This window comes from Rhinolophus ferrumequinum, chromosome 8 (assembly GCF_004115265.2).
Source record: "Rhinolophus ferrumequinum isolate MPI-CBG mRhiFer1 chromosome 8, mRhiFer1_v1.p, whole genome shotgun sequence".
NCBI classification, from domain to species: Eukaryota; Metazoa; Chordata; class Mammalia; order Chiroptera; family Rhinolophidae; genus Rhinolophus; species Rhinolophus ferrumequinum.
The window spans coordinates 70779902-70792345 of record NC_046291.1 but is presented as its reverse complement, the minus strand read 5'-3'; the positions used below and the strand labels follow the sequence as shown (position 1 = coordinate 70792345).

General features: G+C 42.2%; 1 protein-coding gene across 3 annotated transcripts in view; it reads left to right on the top strand.

Moving 5' to 3' along the window:
- LYPD6B (LY6/PLAUR domain containing 6B) overlaps positions 1–12444 on the top strand; it is a 155486-nt gene that overhangs the window by 90250 nt on the left and 52792 nt on the right. For all 3 annotated transcript variants that reach the window (XM_033111686.1, XM_033111688.1, XM_033111687.1), the window contains exon 2: positions 8300–8378. The gene's annotated coding sequence lies outside the window, so the exon portion shown is untranslated. The remainder of the gene's footprint in view (positions 1–8299; positions 8379–12444) is intronic.

The following is a 12444-nucleotide window of genomic DNA, read 5'->3' as shown; positions in this document are numbered from 1 at the left end:
TTTCTCTGGGCACGTAACTTTTCTAGAGAAGAATTGTCCAGTTCCCCAGGGGAGGAAGGAGTGAGGTGGGTCTGAAGGAGGATGGAGGAAGGAGAAGGTATGTGTTCTCTAGCTGGATGCTGCTCGTACAGGATTGGGCCATTCAATATGCAGATTATTGCTCATCGGCCAGTGTTCCATCTCACACTTCATCCCACTGCTCCACGGTGCCTGATGCCTTTGAAGCCAGAAATTCCTCTTGTTACATTTTTCCAAAGAAGGAAGCCCTGGTCTTTTGTCAGGTTAGATGCCTTGCTATGCAGGGCTGGGGAGAGGCTCTGGGTCTAAATTTGTACTTTGGTATCCATATTAAGCAAGTTTGAATCTCTCCAGATGACTCTGATACATACCTAGGTTTGGGTTCTGTGATACCATAGAGAGGATCATCTGACTATGCAGATGTGACCACATCACACCTGTCTGAAAGCCTTCCATGACTCCCGTCCCCTACCGAGTCAACTTGGAATTCCTTGGCATGGCATTGGAGATGCCCTACCTTTTAGCCCTGCCTTCATTACTTGTCATTCACTCAGTCAGTGGGCTGGAAAACTGTGCTCTTCATGGAACCTGGAAAATGTCATGTGCCTTCACTTGGTTCTGTGTCGTTTGCAGATGCTGTTTTTTCTGTATTTTGTGCTCTTCCCTGACTCCCCACCGTTTTTGCTCATTAAAATATTTTTTATCCCTCAAGATCTATCTGAATTTCTACCTCCTCTGGGAAACTTTCACCCCTTTCAAGAGCGTCCTGTTCTGTGCTCCCCACAGAATTCCACTTCTGCTTCTCTTGTGACACTTACAGTATTATGATCTGGGTCACTGTTACTCACCTGTGTGCTTATTGTATCCCCCCCCCCCCGCCTCCAAATGTAAGCTGTGTGCAGACAAGGACTGTATTTTTCACTTACTCTATATGTCTTAATGAATCATATATTTCAGAGCACGTGTTATACACGAGGCACTGTGCTAGATATGGAGACACACAGGAATAAAATAGAGTTCCATCCAGATTCTGTCATGAGGTTGATGACAAGCGCTCAAGTCTCTAAGGGGAGGGGAGAACAAGAAGGCCCTATCTGTCTGGCAAGCTGTCATATATTAAAAGAAAGAGGAATCTAATGTGGTTGATGAAACTGCACAAAGACTTATGGATGAGCTGTCTTTTGAATTGGGCTGTTCTGTGTGAGATATTGACAAGGAGACATAGTCAAGATAGAAACTTGTTGAATTGATGAATAAATCCTAGGCAGAGGGACTTCAGAGTCTTGGAGGCCTTTGAAAAGCTATGTAAGAACAGTCAGTAATTTACTTTGATCAAAGCCTGGACCAAATGGAAGGGGGCAGTGGAAATTAAGGCTGGGAGAGGGGTTTGGGACTTATTCTAGTGGACCCAGATACTAGGCTATATGAGGTTTGACAATTAAGTTCGCGAACTCATCCTAGAAAAAGTGTTACATACCTCATTACTGAATATCACTACGGTCACTTTCCAAGTACTCCACTTGGGAAGCTATGCACCGACACCAGCACCTAGTCCACCCTTCAAAGCAATTTTGGAACTTTTTCTGGAATGGCCATCAGAGTTCTTGTCATATTACCCTCGATGTTCTGAATGTCATCAAAATGTCTTCCTTTCAATATTTCCTTCACCTTGGGTTAAAAAAGAACTCATTGAGAGAAAGATCAAGTAAGTAGGGAGGGTGTTCCAATACAATTATTTGTTTACTGGCTGAAAACTCCCTCACAAACAGTGCGGTGTGAGCTGGTGCATTGTCGTGATGCAAGAGTCATGAATTGTTGGCAAAAATTTCAGGTTGTCTTTTTCACGAAGCCTTTTCAGCACTTCCAAATAGTAAACTTGGTTAACTGTTTGTCCAGTTGGTACAGATTCATAATGAATAATCCCTCTGATACCAAAAAAGTTTAACAACATCGTTGCAACAAGTTCACGAACGTAATTGTCAGACCTGGTAAAACGACTGAGTTTCATTTGTCACTGAAAGTTTGTGGGCAGGCATGTGGCACAGTTGGGTTCTATTTAAAGCAGCAACAGGTGGTGTGGTCCGTAAAGGAACCTGGAAGAGCAGGTAGGAAGAGGTCATGACCTGGCCCAAGACAGGTGATCCAAGCTGGGGCCAGGGTGGCCAGGCAGCAGGCATGGAAGAGAGGGGACAGGCATGAGCAGTTTTGGAGAAGTGATCCAGCTATACTTCATTACTGTGGATTATGGAGCTGACTGGAATTGGGGAGCAAGAGGGTGAGAGCCCTTGATGACAATACAAGTAGTTGAACCTGTGTCCTGACTAGAAAATGAATCTATTAATATGAAGAAGAGCCTTGGGAAGAGGGAAAGTTTTCGTGGTAGAGAGGATGTGTTCTGGTTTTGGATATTGTAGTGGAGTAGTATCCCCCAAACTAGAAATATCGAAGTCTTAACGCCCAGTGCCTGTGAACGTGACCTGATGTGGAAGTAGGGTCTTTGCCAATGTTAAAATAAGGATCTCAGGATGAGCTCATTTTGGATTTAGGGTGGTCCCCAGAGCCCATCTCTGTTGTCCTTATAAGAGAAAGGAGAGGGAGATGTGACACAGAGACACGGGGGGAAGGACATGTGAAGACAGAGGCAGAGATTGGCGTTATGTAGCTACAAGCCAAGGAATGCCACAGATGGCCAGCAGCCACCAGAAACTGGGAGGAGATGGGCCTCTCTCAGAGTCACCAGAAGGCATCAGTCCTTCGACAACTTGATTTTGGACTTCAGGCCTTCAGAACTCTGAGAAAATAAACTTAGGTTGTTTTAAGCCACGACATTTGTGGTAATTTGTTATAGCAGTCCTAGGAAACATATAGATACGCTCAGATTTTAAAACAGAAGACAAGAATTGACAAACCTTGAAGCTCCATCTGTAACTTGGTGGTTTTGTATGCTTCACTGGACTCATGCACACTGGCCCTTTATTTTAAGGACCGGGTTGCTGGAGTTCGTTTGGTGAAGGGGTGAGGGTGAGGAGGGAGTTCTGTTGTTGATTCAATGAGAGTGGATTTGCTTCCCTACAGGGGAAACTATTTCACAAGCAAGAAGCAATCAGTGGTTGAGTCTTAACTGAGTTTCTATTTTGTGTCCAACACTATGCAGGGCTCTCAAAGAACCACCAAGAGACAGCAAGAAGCAAAAAAAAAAAAACCACTCAGCACAATGGAAATATCACTCTTGATGAGATTGTCAACGTTGCCCGACAGATGCAGCACCCCGGTCTTTAGCTAGAGAACTCTCTGGAACCATTAAAGTGGTCTTGGGGACAGCCCAGTCCATGGGCTGCAATGCTGATGGCTGCTGCCACCCTTGTGACATCATAGGTGACATCATCCGTGGTGGATGCCCAGCTAGTTCAGAACTACAAAGGCAAATATTTCAATTAAAGATCATTTGACAACCCCCCAACCCCCAAAATAATAAGATTCCACACGGACTCTTGAGATGCTCACAGCTCAATATACTGAAACAAAATATTAGCAAGGCTAATATGTAATCAATTGGTGAGCGGTATACGGAAGATTGAATTGGATGAGGAACCTTAGTTTATTATTTTATTCATTGGATACTTGAAGCTTTTCATATCTCATCACTGAGTTTCAGATTCTGTGACAAAGTCAGTCAACAGGTGTGTCCCTTAATTCCTAAAGTCATATTAGCCTATGGCTTGATGTATGATGCGTGCTGATTTAACAGCAGAGCCCTGGAATTTGTAGGCTGAGAAAGCATCCTCTTTTTCTTTCTTCCTTGCAAGGAAAATGCTGTGCAGCCCCCAGATTCAGCAGGGTGTGGAAGCATAATCACCCTCTGGTAATACAAACTGAATAAATTCAAGTAATGTGTTATCCAAATGGCTTGACAAGTTCCCATGCACCTGGCTAATTGCATCAGTCTGTTGTCTTTTTTCTTCTGTGGGCTGGGACTTGGCAGGCGTGAGTGTTAGCTGGAGTGTTAGTGGTCCCCTGCTGCTGTTATGTGCCCTGGACAAGAGACCCCGCCCATCACTGCAGCCTAGAGACGACCCAGGGGCCTTGTTTGCTGACTCCAAGAGTGCTTGAGGGCTTTACTTCTAATAATAGGAGATTTCACATTGGTTTCTAGATATGTCTACTCTAGGCAAAGCTATGCCAAGCTTGTGTTGGCTTTGGGGAGGTCGCCTGAGCAGGACGGGAGAGTTTGAGGAGACTCATGGCGCTGGGACACTAGGACAGGCTGGGTGATTCCTGGTGCCACCACTGTCATTTGTGACTTACCTCCAACGGTCCCTCGTGTTCTGGTCCCCCTGTGAATCTAGCATAGTTCCCTTCAAGCCAGAGCCTCTGGAGCCAGACCTAATGGCCACCTGTACTATACGCCAAATGCTATCTGTGGAGAGGATGAAAATTAAACTATGGTGTTGGTGGCTCTCAGCACTAAGAAAGGACATCATTCAGCTCTCGTGGTTGGACTTTTCCAGTGAAGGAGAAAGTCATTACTTGTGACTCAAATCTCAATGCACCTGGGACTCCTTTCGTCCCCAGTAATCTCTTGTTTTCGACTCACTTGTGTCATGCGCAGGGCACTTTGGTCTGCAGTTTTTCCTTTTCTTTTTAGGAAGAGAGGGAACTGAGGTTGGTTAAGGCATCTGAGCCAGTGCTGGATATGGAGGCGTGAGAAATGAGGGCACGATTTCTGGGAATGGCATCCCAAAGACGCTGTTCTGAGGATGACTTTTAGTTAGTACACAGCATTTGGGAAAGACAGAGAAAGTTCCTGTAACATGGGGGCCAGGGGTCTTGGGGCAGTGGCTCCCTGTGTTGGAGTAGGGGTCTTCAGGGTGTCTGTGAGGTGTTCCTACTCGTCACTTTCTTTGGATGTAGATTACCCTGGTTGGGGATAAGGAAATGAATGACAGCAAGGACTGTGAGAAGGGGAGGAGACAGTGTCCCTGAAACCTTTATAGACTCCTTCCTGGGAATTGGATAATTCAGAGGAGAAAGCGAAAAGAGCGGGTATTAGTGATTTAGAGCTGCCATGACAAGTACCACAGACTAGGGGGTCTAAGCAACAGAAATTTCTCACACCTCTGGAGGCTGGAAGTCTGAGATCAACATGTCACAGGGTTGGTTTCTTCTGCGATGTCTCTCCTCGGTTTGCAGATGGCTGTTTTCTCTTTGTGTCTTCTATACACGTCTGTGTCAAGTTTCTCTTGTAGGGACAGTAGCCATGTTGGATGAGAGCCACCCTGAGGAACTCATTTGAATTTAGTTACTTCTCTGAAAGCAGATTAGGGGAAGACATGGTTTTCTAGTTGATTTCGTCGGGGTATTTTATCTGCAGGGCCAGAAAGCAGTTCTCCACAGTAGTGCGGTTTCTCTGATGTCTTGACATCAGCGGTTCTGGTAGAAGCTCATTATCACGGGGTCAGGGGTCACGAATGACACAGTATAAGTGTTAAGCACCATGATGTGAAGACTTCCAGTGCACGCTGGCTACAGAGTGGGGGTATTCTAATCTCACTTCAGCTTTCAAAATGGAGAACATGAATGAAGATGGTGGGGAAGATTTCCCTACCCCCTAGGGAAGAAAAAGTATTTGGAAGACTTTTGTTTTCTTGCTGCTGCTCCTGATTCTGAAACTTGGAGGTATACAATTAATTGGTTCCTTGTGGAGTGGCTCTTCTGCCCTTTTATACACTGTTCGTGGCATAAAGTTTTGTGTTTTAAGAAAACCAAGCTTTTCACATTGTAAGTAGTTGAGAATTACTTATTGGGTTAATTATATAAAAATTGATTTCAGGGTAAACAAAATGTGGTATATACTTGCAAGGGAATGTTACTCAGGCATAACGAGTGGAATTCTGATACATGGTACAACAAGGATGGACCTTGAAAACATTATGTTAAGTGAAAGGCAGACACACCAGGACATATACGATTCCATTTACGTGAAGTACTTTGAATAGGCAAAGTCATAGAGAAGACAGAAAGTAGAATAGTGATTATCAGGGCCTAAGGGGGGAGGTAATGGAACTTACTGTGTAATGGGTACAAAGACTGTTTGAGATGGTGAAAAAGTCTTAGCAATAGATAGTGGTGGTAGTTGCACAACATTGTGAATGTACTTAATGCCTCTTAACTGTACACTTAAAATGTTAAATGGCAAATTTTATGATATGTATATTTTACCATAATAAAAAAAGTTTTAAAAAAATGACTCCAATGCAGAAGGATATATATGACTTCTACAAATGCAAAAATATATAATTAAACCTTATGTTTCTTAGACATATACTATAAACCTTCTGAGGGCTTTTTTTTCTGTAGGTCTGCCCCCAGTCAGCAAAGAGAAAATCTTTAGGCTGTTGCCAGAGACTACCACCTCAGATAGTTGTAGCTCCAATGCCACCTGGCTTTTTGTTAGGAGTAATAATATTTCTGGGAACTGTCTCAAAGGATATGGTGTCCATTGATTCTTCCAGAAATTCTTATTTGTATCCCTGGACCAAGCTAGATGATCTGACTGCTGTGTGCTTGGGTGCCATTTTGGCCTTCCTACATCGTTTCAGTGAGTCGTGCCGTGGCCTCTTACCTCACACTGAGGGAAGCAGTGAGAAGCGCTATAGGAGACTGCCTACCGTATATACTTAGAAGCTCGATTAATTATTACTTTCCCTCCCGACCCTCCAATGTGGATGATAAAGATACTTTAAGAATTTGCCCAAGGCAGGGAAGGTTCACATCTTGGGAGAAATGTCTCAATGACAAGAAGAAGCTAACACTGTTGAGAAGTGTGTACATTGTATTTTATCTTAGAGTCAATGTGATCGTCATGTGTCTGTTTTCTTCTTTGCTTTGGCCACAAGGATACTCAGAATCCAATTTATGAACCACATCAAGTAATAGTTTACTTTACAACATACATTTCTGTGGACTAACTTTTCCTCATGCTCTTGTAGTCTCTTTTTATATGTTGTCTTCTTTATGTACCATGTTTCCCCGAAAATAAGACCTAGCTGGACAATCAGCTCTAATGCGTCTTTTGGAGCGAACCTTAATGTAAGACCTGGTCTTATTACTATACTATAAGGCTGGGTATAATATAATATAATATAATTTTGGGTCTTATATTAATTTTTGCTCCAAAAGACGCATTAGAGCTGATGGTCCAGCTAAGTCTTATTTTTGGGGAAACACGGTAGTATTCACATATTTTATAAATCAACTCATCCTTTTTTGACATTAGATGGTGTATTAGTTGGGATGTATGTATGTGTGTGTGTCTGTACACTGAGAGAGAGAGAGAGAGAGAGAGAGAGAAGTTTATTGTAAGGAATTTACTTACATGAGTATGGAAGCTGGCAGGTTTGAAATCTGTGGGGCAGGCCAGCAGGCTGGAGACGCAGGAGGGAACTCAGTCTTTTCTCTTCAGTCCTCAACTTGGATGAGGCCCCACCCACATTACGGAGGGCAATTTGCTTTACTCAAAGTCTACTAACTTAAATGTTAATTGCATCTAAAAAATGTCTTTACAGCAATATCTGTATTGTTTGACCAAATAACAGCGTACCATAGCCCAGCCAAGTTGATTAAACACATAAAAGTAACCATCACAGATAGGGATATAAATACATATTAGAATTTTAAAAAATTGGGCCGAATTGTTATTTGTCTTCTCTATTTGCTTGTCTGAGTGCGTGTAGAAAAAAGTTTCCAGTTCCCTCCCACCTCCTCATCTAGGTTCAGTCTCATGTTGTCATGATTTCTTCAGCTGGTAGGGCAGTCTTCCAAAGCAGGGCTGGTTCAACGGCATAGAGCCTGCATTGTGGATGGATGTGTTGAATGTGTGAATGTGCTGACCTGCCAACATACCCTGAGACATGTCAGTGTTATACCAATTTCTGCCAGCTCCTTTCTTGGTAAACAGCCATTTTTGTGCAGGAACGTGATGAGGTAGGTGTATGATTCCACCAATTATTACCATTCCCAATTAGACGGGACCCAGGCATATGTTAATAAAATGTTAACTCACTCTTTCTGGAACCTCAACAGGGATTTGATTCCCAGGATATCATGCATTTGATATTGTTCAGTTGTTTATATTGCTGCTGTTCTGTTCTGAGAGGTCTTCAGACATCCATCGGAGACCTGCCATTTATGAGAAAAAATTCCAGTTGTTCAGGAATGTAACTCATATATATATATATATATATACATATATATATATATATTTTTTTTTTACCTTTGGTAGGCTGGTGATTCCTTCATTTGGGCGCAGACCTCTTCACTGCTGGAGAGAGGAGCCTGACAGCTGCGCTCTTTCTCTTAAGGTAAGAATTGAGATGGTTACAGACAACCCTTGGCTTTCATTTGGAAGCTCTGGATTAGTTGTCAGGGATCCACGTGCACTCTTGAACATCTTAGGACTCTATCTATCTTTAGTCCATCTCCTTGGTGGTGTGCCAGGTTTTCTATCCCATCCCAACCCTTTGCTGCTCAGTGCAGTCCTGGCATTTGGAAGCCTGGCTTTGGCTTTAGTTACATTTCCACTGCACCCAAGGAGGGAGTCTCCATGCCCAAGGAATGGTCAATGGATCATAGATTTCTCTGCTTCCCACATAATACACTAATTTGGCCAATTAAAAGAGAACCTTCCAGAGCAGTTGTCCCAGTTAGGGGGGTAGGAATATGTGGGGAGAGTAGGAGCAATGCTCAAAAGTGCCCATGTCAAGTGAAATGTTAAATATATTGCTAACTCTACTTAGTGAGTCTATGCACTGACTATTGAGCATTTGTAATTATAGGACATTTAAATGGTGAGGATTAGAAAATATTTCCTGATCCAAAATGGTATGAGAATGTTAACTCTAACAGAAAAGAGGCGACAGCATTGAAATGGGCCCACCTAGAGTTGTGTTCTACTGATGACTGCTGCTTACTTCATTTTCCCCTTTTGGTTTAGGTGTCAGCCTTAATACTCAGGCTGATCAGGTTCAGTTCTTAGGCCTAGCTCCCTTTTCCCAGTGAAAAAACCTGAATCTGACGTTTGTTTTTCTGAGGTCAGGCTGCCAAGACCAAAGAATGTCTTTTTGAGGGTTTGGGGACCTGCGCCTGGTCTGCTGACTAATCTCGCTGCTGCGGGTTCTCAGCTTCCAGCCAAGAGGCCCTCTGCCTTGCAAACAGACCTCCCACCTTGAATCTGGGGGCGGGGGCGGGGGTGGAGTAGGGGGGTGGGGGGCGGGGTGGGGGGGAAGCCAAGAGCCTGTAAAGGAAGTTGTCTGAGATTGTGAGGGGATGGGGCCAGGGCCATGTTTACCTTCCTGTTTCTTGTCTAAAGAGCAGATTGAATTAATATCGTGTTTCCTCGAAAATAAGACCTAGCCGGACCATCAGCTCTAATGGATCTTTTGGAGCAAAAATTGGTATAAGACCCGGTCTTATCTTACTGTAATATAAGGCCGGGTATAATATAATATAAGATAAGATAGCATAATATAATACCGTGTCTTATATAACACTGGGTCTTACATTAATTTTTGCTCCAAAAGATGCATTAGAGCTGATGGTCCAGCTAGGTCTTATTTTCGGGGAAACAGGATAGCACCCGTGTTTATTTATGTTAATTGTATGTTTTAAATACAAAGTAGGAGTCCGTAGACTACCTACTAAGATGCTTTACTTCTTGCCCTTTTTAAAGGATGATATTGTACTACCCTAATGAGGCCCAAGAAAATAACTAGGAATCTGTGTATTATTGTGACTGGTTCCCTCAGGTGATATTGGGTAGTGTGCGAGCTGTTACTTCAACTTAAGAGTCTGCGATTCATAAACTCAGAAGAATACGGAGTTTAGAAGAGTGACAGTCCAGGAATAAGACATAGAGAGAGCATTAGGTGATCTTCCAAAGCAAGGAAACTTAAAGCATTTTTAATTACAGTGTTAAACATAGTGGTAAGAACGTCATCATCATCATCAATGATAATAATAATAATGATAACAATGATAGTAAAAAATAACAACTCTAATATTAACCATCTCTATTGCCACCATCACGACAACTAACAATTATTGGCTCCAATTTTCTGCCGGGCAGTGGACTAAGCATTTTATTTGCATTATTCTCTCTTAATCTGCACAGCATCCTTATGAGGAAAGTCCTATTAATATCCACCATTTACATTTGAGGAGACTGGGGTTGGAAGAGATTAGGTAAATTGCCTAAAGTTAGACAGCCAGGCTAAAAGGAGGCAGAAGGGGGATGTAACTGACTGCACAGCACAGAATGGGGTCCGCACGCTGAAGCCTCACCCCACATGCAGATATTTATGGCTGGCATTCCACTTGACTTTCACACTTGTCCCTGCTCACATGCCCTTTGCCCTCTAACCACCTATCATTGACATTTTTTAAAGACTTAGTTAAAATATAGCTAACATACAATATTATATGAGTTTAAGGTGTACCCTATAGTTATTCAACATTTATATACTTCAAGAAGTGATCACCATGATAAGTCCAGCAGCCATCCGACACCGTACAATGCTATCACAATATAATGTATTGACAGTATTCCCTGTGCTGTCCGTTACACCACAGTGATATATTTGTTTTATAACTGGCAATTTGAACCTGTTATTCCCCTTCACGCTTTTCCCACCTTTAAATTTTTTTCTGTTATACTTGACATTCGTATTATTTTAAATATTAATTTCAGGTATACCGCATAGCTGTTAGACATTTATATAATTTAAGAAGTGATCCCCCTGACTAGTCTAGAACTCACCTGGCACTATACATAGTTATTACCATATTATTGGCTATAATCCCTATGCTTTACATTCCCATGACTATTTCGTAACTACCAGTTTGTACTTCTTAATCCCTACACCTTTTCCTCTTTCCCCCAGACCCCTCCCATCTATCACCCTGATAAGTCTAGTACCCATAAGATACAATACATAGTTATTCCAATATTATTGACTATACTCCTTATGCTGTACCCTACATCCCCATGATTACTGTGCAACAACCAATTTGTACGTCTTAAGCCCTTCCCATTTTCACCCAGCTCTTCAACTCCTCTTCCATCTGTCAACCATCAAACTATTCTCTGTATCTGTGAGTCTGTTTCCGCTTTGTTTGTTTTTTTTATGTTGTTCTTTAGATTCTACCTATAAGCTAAATCACATTGTATCTGTCTTTCTCTTTCTGACATTCTCCAGTCAGCGCAGTACCCTCCACGTCCATCCATGCCGCCCACAGATGGCAAGAACCCATTCCCTTCCCTGACCAAGCAATATTCCATTGTATATATGTATCACCTCCACTTTATCCATTCATCCATTGACGGACACCCAGGCTGCCGCCACATCTTGGCCATTGTAAACAATGATGCAATGAACATAAGGATGCACACGTTTCCTCAAAGTAGTGTTTTTAGTTTCTTCAGATAAATACCCAGAAGTGGGATTACTGGGTCCTTCTTTGTCTCTTGTAGCCTTAGTTTTAAAGTCTGTTTTGTATGGTATAAGTATTGCCACTCCAGATTTTCTTTTTCTTTCTGTGTTCATGAAATATCTTTACCATCCCTTTACTTTCAGTCTGTGTGTGTCTTTCAATCTGAAGTGAGTCTCTGGTGGACAGCATATGTAAGGGTCTTACTTTCTTATCCATTCAGCCACCCTGTTTTTTTGATTGGAGTATTTAATATCTTTACATTTAAACGAATTGTTGAAAGATGTATAGTTATTGCCATTTTATTCATATTTTTTATCTTTCTTTTTCGTCTTAAAGAAATCCCTCTAACATTTCTTATAATACTGGTTTGGTGGTGATGAACTCCTTCAGCTTTTTTGTGTCTGGGAAGCTCTTTATATCTCCTTCAATTTTAAATGATAGCTTTGCTTGGTAGCGTAATCTTGGTTATAGGTGCTTGCTTTTCATCACTTTGAATATTTCCTGCAAATTCCTCTGGCCTGCAAAGTTTCTGTTGAGAAATCAGCTGACAGTCTTATGGGACCTCCCTTGTTGGTAACTAATCGCTTTTCTCTTGCTGCTTTTAAGATTCTCTCCTTGTCCTTAACCTTTGGCATTTTAATTATGATGTATCTTTGTGTGGGCCTCTTTTGGTTCATCTTGTTGGGACTCTCTGCTCTTGGGGATGTATGTCTGTTTCCTTTGCCAGATTAGGGAAGTTTCCTGTCATTATTTCTTCAAATAGGTTTTCAATTCCTTGCTCTCTCTCCTCCTTCTGGTACCTCTGTGATGCGAACTACAGTGGTACATTTGATGTTGTTCCACAGGCCCTTAAACTGTCCTCATGTTTTTGTGTGCTTTTTCCTTTTTTCTGTTCTGATTGTTTACAATGGCCAAGATGTGGTGGCAGCCTGGGTGTCT